Genomic DNA, 9,725 nt, shown 5'->3' on the forward strand with positions numbered 1-9,725 from the left:
CGCACGTTGTGTTGTGTTGTGGTGTCGCACGTTGTGTTGTGTTGTGGTGTCGCACGTTGTGTTGTGTTGTGATGTGGTGAGATGTGTTTTCTTTATCATTTACAATTTATTCTTTTATGTTGCAAGACTCAATAATGACCGAAAACCTGGAGCGTGAGGATAGTCGGCAGCCACTCAACAGGCGGGGAAAGCTTGTGGTGCTTCGTGTGCACGAGCACCATCGGAGGATCCACTCTTCATTAAATGAGACCGCTCTTGAGAAACATCGGAAGTGACAGGAATATCTGTGAGCTCTATACAAAGATTCAAAAGGGAAGCAAGAGTAGGCAGAGTTTCCTCGCCCCCGTCGAAGAGACCCAGGATATCTCCAGTGGTGGACAGCATGGACGCGTTTGATATTGCATGTCTTCGCAGAATTGTCGCATCATTTTATGAGAGAGGTGAAGTTCCGAATTTGGATCAAATTTTAGCGAAGGTAAAGGAGGAGATTAATTTTTAGGGATCAAGAGCAAGCCTTCACAGACTCCTCAGAAAGAATGGATATACTTTCAAGAAATCAGATAAAGGAGGAAAAATTCTGATGGAACGACGTGATGTTGCTGAGGGAGAACAACATTCAACACAACCCACAACACTCCAAGCTAGAGCTGCTAGATCTGGTGGAAAGAAACAAAGACAGGCAAGAGTATGAAATAGACACTATCGCAAAAGACCAAGGACGTAAGGTTTTACGACTTACGCCCTACCACTGCGATTTAAATCCAATAGAACTTATACGGGCTCAAGTGAAAGCTGAAGTAAGAAAAAATAATTCCAATAATAATCAGACAATGCGTGTGGTGGAGGAAATCACAAGAAATGCAGTGAGGAAAGTGTCACCAGAAAACTGGCAAAAATGTATGGAGCATACGAGAAAGCTAGAACAGGAATATATCAGAAATGACATTGTGCGCAATCACATGGTCGAAGAATTCGTCATTAACGTGGCGAATGATTCCACCAGTGAAGAAGAAGGTTTAGATGAGGGAGACATGAATATCGAGTGATAGATAGATAGAGAGATAGATAGATAGATAGATAGATAGATAGAGAGAGAGAGAGAGAGAGAGAGAGAGAGAGAGAGAGAGAGAGAGAGAGATTGTATTTTCAATGTAAATTTTAGAATATAATGAATATTTATAAAGGAAATGCTACTGTTGATCCTTCGATCAGTAAAACTATTGTAAATCAGTTTATGTTTTTTCATAAAGAATAGTAATAAAACAATACAATAAAATAATATAATTTTTCTTCATTTTTCATGGCTATTTCATTGGCTTCCTTACCCTAACCCTCCCCACATTCCGACCCGGCCCACTCCCATCCTCCATCCCTCCTGATATGGACCGATATCTGGGCACTGATAGATAAACAGAGGCTACACATTGTTTTATTATTTAAGCGTCGTGCGTGCGTGTGTGTGTGTGTGTGTGTGTGTGTGTGTGTGTGTGTGTGTGGAGGAAAGAAAACGGAAGAGGGAAGGAGGAAGGTCCAGAATCCCGAGGGGACCTCTTAATCCTTCACACGGTCACTCGTGTTCCGATTTTGGCAAAGGCTTTGTAAAATTCTCTCCCTCATGTTTCCTGAGAAAGACTATAGTGAGAGAGGAACGCACACACACACACACACACACACACACACACACACACACACACCAGAATATTGTCCCTTGAGAATTAGCCTCCCTCCTCAGGGCACACACACTCTTGGCTGCCTTTCATTTTAACTTCCTTCCTTATGTATTATGAAACTTATTTCTACATAAAACCTTTATCAATACCCCTTTAATGTTTCTTTTTTTCACTCGAGAGAGAGAGAGAGAGAGAGAGAGAGAGAGAGAGAGAGAGAGAGAGAGAGAGAGAGAGAGAGAGACAGGCAGACAGACAGAGATGGGTTGAAGGGGGGAGGCTGGTGCAGTACATTTAAGGTTATTAAATACGGCGTTGAATTACGGCTGACTTGATGAGCCTTATAATGGGATACTGACTGCATAAGTACAGCATGATAAATACAGTATTTTCCTTTGTATTTCAACACCATGAAAAAAGAGATTAAAAAATATAATGAAAACACATCACAACAAAATGTTACAAAAAACGTACATACATACATACATAGAGAGAGAGAGAGAGAGAGAGAGAGAGAGAGAGAGAGTAGCACCAGGCAGGTGAAGATGTCTTTCCAGATTAGACGGTACACCTATACTGGTCATCAAATGGACTCCTAACCTCACCCACGCACCTCCCACCCCACCATCCACCAATCACAGACATTCCAGTGGTAAGAGAGTGGGATGAGCTTCTCCGCCACCTCTCTTTCTCTCTCTCTCTCTCTCTCTCTCTAGGCCAGTACCTTCAGATAAAAATCCCTGAAGAGCGTGAAGAAGGGTGTGTTGTCTCCACTACTGACACCCACTATAGTCTGACAAATCTAAACGTAGGGTTTTGGTGGAGTCAGCCCCTCCCTGCACTGCTGCCACGTTTCCGAGCTGACCTCTCCATCAGCGATGACCTTGACACTGTTTCCCTCTTGTGATCTCCGTTTTTCTAATACCCCCTATACCCCTGCCACCAGCACCCCCTATACCCCTACCCCCAACAACACCCCCATCAACAACACCCGCTATACCTCCACCACCAACACCTTCTATAAATATAGACCCCCACCATCAACACCTGTATAATAATTAGCCGTTGATAATTGCTATGCTATTTTATTGAGAGCATACGGAAATGTAACCTACCGTACCGTAACTGCTTGACTCTCTCTCTCTCTCTCTCTCTCTCTCCTCCCAGGTGCATTGGGAAACATTCTACCCTATTGCTCAAACTCCCTAATCTTACAATCCCATCTGTCTTAATCCTTCCCACTGCCTTCGTTCCTAAATCCCTTAATTGATCTATTTTTAACCTAAGTGTCCCCACACCTTTTAAACCATTTACCTCTCTGTCACTATTCTCCACCATATGTATCAACTTGTATTATATTGTGTATAGAACTTTCATACTGTATGCTGCAGTACTGTATAATGTATAAGAATACCCACTGTTTAGTGGAAATAAAGTTTTATTATTATTATTATTATTATTTCTCTCTCTCTCTCTCTCTCTCTCTCTCTCTCTCTCTCTCTCTCTCTCCCATAGCGTACACAAACACGTGTCGCGTGAGTGCTGCCACCCCAGAGCTGTTTGATATATTTATTTTAATTATGAAAGGATCGCCTCTTCCCACTTTTATCCCTTCAAATTTTCTTGCAATTATACTTGCTAAATTAATTAGCAATGTTAGAAGTGTTGGAGAAGTAAATAATAATTACAATATTTTTAGAGCAACACTGCCAAATTTTTATGCCACGTTTCTCTATTATCGTATAATATAGTATGCAGAATAGTTTTATTCTTCCTTGATACATGTCAGCACTTTCATTACAGTTATATTACTATGAGTTACGTTTATGTATCATTCCTACTACACAAACCACAGGCGTTATACATCGTAGGGTTAGGAAACATGGCAATAGTGTAGGCAGAGGCAGACTCCACCAAAACCCTATGTTTAGATTTGTCAGACTACAACTACACCTCAGTGCTGCCCAGGGTTGCCAGGTCAGAAACTGCCAACCCGCCGAGTTCCTCTCCCAAACCCGTCAAAATGTCAGCCTTCTCACCCGCCCAAAAACCGCCTTGTCAGTAATCACAGACTAATAATATTAGGTTTACAGGTGAGCAACAAATGACGTGATAAAGAGTTATATCTTATACAAACATTATGTATTACCTCACATTAGTCATATATTAAATTTGCAAAATGCACCTGGAACAGCCAATGCATTTTCGCAGTCCATTTTCTTTTTCACAGCTTTTATTGTATTTTCTGTTATACTTTGCATATTTACCCACTGTCTTCCCAGTTCCACTATTTAGCAAACCTCCCTTCACTGCTCTCTGACTAAAACTGAAATGCTGCCTCTCATATTTTACCACCACGGCATACATGGCCGCCAGGCCTCGTGACCTGTGTTTGAGTGTGGATTAGGGGAGTCATATCCCGAGGGAGGGCTGGGCCGGGTGCTAATGGTTTCGTCAGTTCCACCGACCACCACCTGCCCTCGATCTTGATCTCTCCGGTCACCCTTGCTTTTGCTAAGAGACAAGAGTTACAGTAAGGTTAATTTAGCAAATACCCTCTCGAACTGAAGCCGACGGAAATCCGCCAGATAAGATATCAACTTGCCCAAAAAAAAGGCCTAACTGCCAATGTTAAATTTAGCCCGCCAACCTCAATTTAATACCGCCGAATTTGGCAGAAAATCCGCCAACCTGGCAACTCTGGTGCTGCCAGGTCGGTGGGTGCTATTGGCGCCCAATCCATCCCGAAAACGCGCCCAAAAAGCGCAGGCAGCAAAATCACACACACACACACACACACACACACACACACACACACACACAACTCCTCCATCAGTCGGGTGTGGTGAGAGCCAGCTATTCTCATTCTTCTCTATTATTAACCCGTAGAGGTGTGTGTGTGTGTGTGTGTGTGTGTGTGTGTGTGTGTTGGTAGTATTAGTAGTAGTAGTAGGTGGCGGTCGGAAAGTCAGACCAAAGAGGAGCGGGGTCAAGTGAGAGTGGGTCAGACTGCCGCGCCTGTTTAACATTTACAAGGAGGTTGCAGTTTCTCTCCGAGGAGGGGTAGGGGGATAACAGGATGAGTTGAGACAATGGACTTTAATCTGGATTAGAGAGAGAGAGAGAGAGAGAGAGAGAGAGAGAGAGAGAGAAGGATAATACAGAAGGTATGGAGTGGCAGATGAGGCAAAGGGAGAGCTTTGCGTCGTCAGTAATTAGGGGAGCAGGGCTGGGTTGGGGAGGCTTGGTATAGGGTGAGAGCGCTTCAGACAAAGAGGCAGTTGTAGGGGAGTAACAGGGTGCTCATTATGACTGGTGCTAACAGTACTGCACTCAGTGATGGACATAGCACTGTAGTAGCAACATGTAGGGATGGATATAAGTTCGTTTGAAAACGCACAAAGAAGAATGACAGAAATGATACATGATATTCGGAACTTTTCATATGAAGGCGGACTAAGAAGACTAAATTTGAACTCTCTCTCTCTCTCTCTCTCTCTCTCTCTCTCTCTCTCTCTCTCTCTCTCTCTCTCTCCTGGGGGGTGAAGTGCGTCACCCTGGGGAGTTTTCTTTCTTTTATGAGTGACTTATAAAATTATGCTTTCATTTCTTTAATTTTTATTATATCTAATTATTTTTAAAAGTATTTATTTATGGGGGCTGGGTGAGTTGCCATCCTGTCTGAGTCAAGGACACAAAGGAAAGTGAATTAAGTCGATCTGGCCGTGTTAGACTGGGTCGGTGTGAGTGTTGCCGCTCAGGAGGGTTTAATAAATTATTTTTTTTTACTTAAAAATTGGCATATTTTTACTTATATTCCTGCACATTATGATAAAATCATGATTGTGACATTATTACCCACCCCAGAAATACGGTACAAGCCAATAAAAGTGGCATTTTATTTTTTTTTTTAGCACACTGGAAAATATTTATGCCAGGTTTCTGTATTGCCGTTCAAATATTTTATGGATAATAAGTTTACTGTTCTTTCATATATTATAATACGTTATCATTTTATTCGTACGTGTTTATCTTATTTGTGCTGCCTTTTACATATATAACAGCCGTTTCACATCGCGGGTTTGGGAAACATAGCAACACTGTACAGAGGGTCGCGCCACATCCTAGCCGCCATTTTAGATTTGTCAGACCATACTACCACCACCACCGTCATCACCATCACGACCACCACTAATACGCCTACCACCATCACTACTACCATTACTGCTACTGCTGCTACTACTACTACTACTACTACTACTACTGCTACGCTTGCCACATACATAACTCTTCTCGTGGACTCACACTTCTCCACTCACTCTTCTCCAGCATGAGGTACGATTCGTCCTGTCTACCACTCTCCCTCCGAGTTGACCCAAAGGCATATCATTGTCACCATCATTATCATCATCACCATCATCATCATCATTATCATCATCATCATCATCACTATCATCACCATCATCATTATCATCACCCTTTTCTTCCTCCTCCTCATCATCATCATCACCATCACCATCAACATCATTATCATCATCATCATCATCATCATCATCATCCCCCTTCTCCTCCTCCTCCTCCTTATCATCATCATCATCATCATCATCCCCCTTCTCCTCCTCCTCCTCATCATCATCATCATCATCATCATCCTCATCCTCTTCATCATCATGTTTTTCGCCTAAGGATGAGATGAAGTAGGATCAAAAAAATAATATTCGTAAGAAGATGAAAAATAACAATTAAATAAATAAATAAATAAATAAATAGGAGTAGACATTTACTATTCAAAATTTGTCTTAGTTTCTCATAAAGAACATGTTTTCTCTAGTTTCGAATCAGTGTTCAATAATTTTGTGAATGTATTTATGTATGTGTACCTACGCAGTTGTATATGTGTGTATGTGTATGTAGGTGCATGTATATTTATGAGTATGTATGTGCATGTATATGTGTGTGTACGTATGTATGTGCATGTGTCTGTACGTATGTATTTATATGTGTCTGTATGTATGTGTGTCTAGCCTATGTGTGTGCATTTGTTTATGTGTAGTGCTATGATTTCATGTGTATGTGCATATGTATGTGTACGTATGTAAGCAGACTGTGTCTGTGTCTGTGTGTATGAGTGAATGTCTATGTAAATATACACGTGTATGTGTGGTGTGTGTATGTACTGTATGTGTACTGCTATGGATGTATGTGTTTATTTTTATGTATGTGTATGTGCATGTTTGTATGCATGTATGTGCGTGTGTGTGTATGTGCATATGTGTATTTGAGTGTATTTGAATGTCTGTATGTGTGTATGTGCATGTGCGTGTGTATGTGCCTATGTGTATGTGTGAATGTGCATGTGTGTATGTGCCTATTTGTATGTGTGAATGTGCATGTGTGTATGTGTGTGTATGTGCATGTATGTATGCCAGTCCAATTCTAAATCTAATCCTAAGCAATGCCAAACAAATAAACAAACTACAAAAACAAAAGCATCAAAAAAACCCTAACAAAGCAACGACAATCACCCTAACTCAGCCAAAGACTGTAGCACCAGTCGAGCAGGGCAGTACTCCCAAGGTGGATGGAAAGCTGATGACAGGGAGAGCTGGAGCTCCCGTTTCATCAGCCCTCGGGACTAGGTCCCGACCATCCCCCTTTGCTGAACTTTTTCAGTGTCTCAGTAACACAGAGAGTAGACCAGCATGCTCTCCAATACAAGTTTCTCCAACTATCAACACCAAACTACATGCACAGTACACACTACACTTCCATTTCAAAATTTTCAAAAAATGGCGTCAAATAACATAGCCTCAGAGTCCCCAGGGGAGGGGACCATAAATGCCCCCACCTTCAGCCCCTCTCCCGGTGACGACTCAAGGTGCCTGGAACCACAGTCTGACTCTTCTTCTTCATTACTGCAACATTCGTGGCCTTTCGTCTAACTTTCGCTCTGTTGAGCACCACCTCTCCTTCTCTAAACCTCACCTTTTTTTCCTAACTGAGACTCAGCTGTCTGAGGCAACTGACAGCAAACCCTTTTCTATATCCTCCTACTTTATACTCATTTCAAAGCCAAAGGTGGCTGTTCTGTATATATACGCAACAACTTATCTTGTTCTCGTGTTCCTGAAGTCGATTCTTCTGAATTCTCTACACTCTGGCTTCGGCTTTCCTGTCATTCTCTGACTGAATATATCCGTGCTGTTTACTTATCTCCTAATTCTACTGACTACCAAAAAGTCTTTGACTATCTTACTTCTACGATGGAACACATTCTATCCATTTCTCCTTTCTCTGAAATCTCCATTCTTGGAGATTTCAATGTTCACCACCACCTTTGGCTCTCCTCTCCTTTCACTGATCCACCTGGTGAACAAGCCTACACCTTTTCTATCGTTAATGACCTAAAGCAGCTTGTACAGCACCCTACCCATATCCCTGACTGCCTTGGAGAGAGCTCCAACATACTTGATCTCTTCCTTACAACTAATCCTTTTGCTTACACTGTTAATCTTTTTGCTCCGTTGGGCTCCTCCGATCACAACCTTATCACCTTAACCTGTCCTATCGCTCCGGTACAACCTGCGGACCCTCCAAAAAAACGTCGTCTCTGGCAATTTGGAACTGCGGATTCGGAGGCCCTCAGGCAGAACTTCTTTGATTTTCCCTGGAATGATTATTGCTTCCATGGCCGGGAGCCATCTGGGTGTGCCTTGTGCTCTAAGGAGGTTATTCTCTCGGGCATGGAAGCATACATTCCTTTCTCATATCCTTTGACTAATGCACGAAAGCCTTGGTTTAATCACGCTTGTTCTAATGCTGTCCACAACAAGGAGAGGGCCTATAAAAGGTACCGGAGCCACCCCACCTCTGAATCACATCTTTTATACATTTCTGCCCGAAATCGTGCTAAGTCTGTTCTTCGCTCTGGTAAGAATAATTTCATCCATACAAAATGCTCTCAACTATGTAACTCGAACTCTTCCTGCTCCTTCTGGCACCTTGCCAAAAACCTTTCTAACAACTTTACCTCATCATCCTTCCCTCCTCTTTTCTACTCTGATGGCTCTGTAGCTATTTCATCTACTGATAAAGCAGATCTCTTTGCTCAGACTTTCTCCTCCAATTCCACCTTAGACAATTCCGGTGCTGTTCCTCCATCACTTCCCACCTCTGACTTCCTCACGGCTAACATTAAAATTTCTTCTGCTGATGTATTTTCTGCCATTGCTGGCCTCAGTACTAATAAGGCATATGGGCCTGATGGAGACCCTCCTGTTGTTCTCAAGAACTGTGCTTCTGTGCATACACCCTGCCTAGGCAAACTCTTTCGCCTTTGTCTGTCAACTTGTACCTTTCCTTCTTGCTGGAAGTTTGCTCTCATTCAGCCAGTCCCAAAGAAGGGTGACCATTCCCAACCCTCTAACTATCGTCCAGTTGCTTTAACATCCTGTATCTCAAAATTTTTTGAGTCTATTCTTAATAGAAAAATTTTAAAGCATCTTTCCTATCACAGCCTTCTTTCTGATTATCGGTATGGGTTCCGTCAGGGATGCTCCACAGGCGATCTTCTCATCTACCTTTCAGACTCCTGGTCATCCTCCTTTCGGGACTTTGGCGAAAGCTTTGCCATTGCACTTGACACCTCAAAGGCTTTCGATCAAGTCTGGCATAAATCTTTAATTTCCAAACTGCCCTCTTACGGTTTCTATCCTTCTATCTGGCCCTTCATCTCTAGCTTCCTTTCTGGTCGTTCTATAGCCGCTGTTGTAGACGGCTATAGTTCTTCTCCTAGATCTATTAACAGTGGTGTTCCTCAGGGCTCTGTACTATTACCAACTCTCTTCCTTTTATTCATCAATGACCTTCTAAGCTGTACATCTAACCCTATCCACTCATACACTGATGACTACACACTTCACCTTTCCATTCGATTCCCACAACGTCCATCTCAGTAGTTACTTCAACAGGCAAGGGATGAGGCTATGGCACACCCAATGTCTGACTTGGCTCGTATCTCTGACTGGGGTAAAAATAATCTGGTTGTTTTTAATGCAT

The sequence above is a fragment of the Coenobita brevimanus genome, chromosome 90 (genome assembly GCF_032717465.1).
Source record: "Coenobita brevimanus isolate Jiangsu-jjx chromosome 90, ASM3271746v2, whole genome shotgun sequence".
Taxonomy (NCBI): Eukaryota; Metazoa; Arthropoda; class Malacostraca; order Decapoda; family Coenobitidae; genus Coenobita; species Coenobita brevimanus.